Raw genomic sequence first — 1,488 nt, forward strand, 5'->3', positions numbered from 1 at the left:
AATTAAGACATTTGATATTAGATTATTTGTGTTTTTTTTTTTGTGTAAGCGTCCGTCGGGTTTGCCCGAAACCTGATGTAAACTACTGAAATATGGTGTGCGCTGGCCAAGGTATTCTTAATACTTTTCTTGGCATTATCTCTATAAAAAAATTAACTTTTATTGCAATGGTGCTATATATTACATTGTTAAATCTTTTAATTTTTCGTTTATTTCTTGCGAAAATGATGCTGTTTCCTACGGTTACCGATTCGAGAGAAAAAAATCCCAATCATAACCCCCGCCTTCCGACCAACAAAAATTTCGTTTTTAATTACACGAGAAAAAAAAAGTAAAACTTATCAAAGGTTGTTATATTTGATATTTTTGCTTTTCCATTTTTTTTATATTGTAATTCGTATCCGATGAATACATCTATTTTCTGTTGTGTAGCGTTTATAAGATTTGCTTAGCAACGCTCGGCATATTCCGGCGGTTTACAGGCGAACGCGAGCGGACATTTACATACGTCCTATGCACTATCACCGAAACTAGTTTTTGTTCGCCCTTGTTCATTTTTGTTTTCATTTTACTATATAAACACATTTTTACAAATAAACGCATATGAATATGATGCCCCTATTAAAGCTGAGCATTTAACAATGAAAATGCTTTTCCAAAATTACGTATGACACATTGACGAATATATATTGAGATGAAAAAAAAACAAGGCCGATAGCCATTGGTCGCGTGCTCTCGTGTAATGAATGAATGCGTGAATGTAGGATTGACATGAAATTCTTGAAGATACACTAAAATGACCGAAAAATGGGCTGAAATGGCTTAAATAAATAAAAAGTAAATGACTTAGAATGACTTTAATGAACTTGAGGATGAATTGAATGACCTTAAGAATGACTTGAATGCTTAAAAAATAACTGAAATCCTTCAAAAACAACTTGAATGATCTGGAGAATGACTTGAATGGCTTTGAGACTGGTTGTAAAGAGGGGGATCATTTTACATTAAATTTCTACAGAAAAGTGATCCCCCACTTTATATCACAATAAGTACAGCATGTAGTAAGAACAGATACTACACTTTGATCTTGGCCAAAAGGCCAAGAAAAGGGTATTTATTTGCCCCCCCCCGAGCAAATTAGGCACAAGGCCGATTTTTAATGTGAGCAGTGAAGGGGAAATGGGAACCAACTCCCCGGGGAGTAGGGGGGCTGGATTATGACAATTGGTATCAAGAGTTGCCCCTACATTAACCAAGGTCTTATATGTGAGGTTGGTATTTATTTGCTCCCCCACCGAGCAAAAGGCCAAGAAAAGCTTAAAAAGCCACGAACAGCATCTATTAACAACAGACCTTTGATCTTAACCAAAATGGCCAAGCACAAAAGTGTTACGGACAGACCGACCGACCGATGGAGTGACTTAATTTAAATAATAAATCAATTAATCTTCTGGTATACAGTTTTATAAAATATTGTTGCGAGAACAT

The 1,488-nt window shown here is 35.6% G+C and overlaps 1 pseudogene; it reads right to left on the reverse strand.

Annotated features, from left to right (window-relative positions):
- Positions 1–892: 892 nt before the first annotated feature.
- Positions 893–1,112, reverse strand: LOC145264312 (U2 spliceosomal RNA; annotated as a pseudogene).
- Between the last annotated feature and the right edge of the window lie 376 nt (positions 1,113–1,488).

This window comes from Euprymna scolopes, chromosome 3 (assembly GCF_053919585.1).
Source record: "Euprymna scolopes isolate OS-2025 chromosome 3, ASM5391958v1, whole genome shotgun sequence".
Taxonomy (NCBI): Eukaryota; Metazoa; Mollusca; class Cephalopoda; order Sepiida; family Sepiolidae; genus Euprymna; species Euprymna scolopes.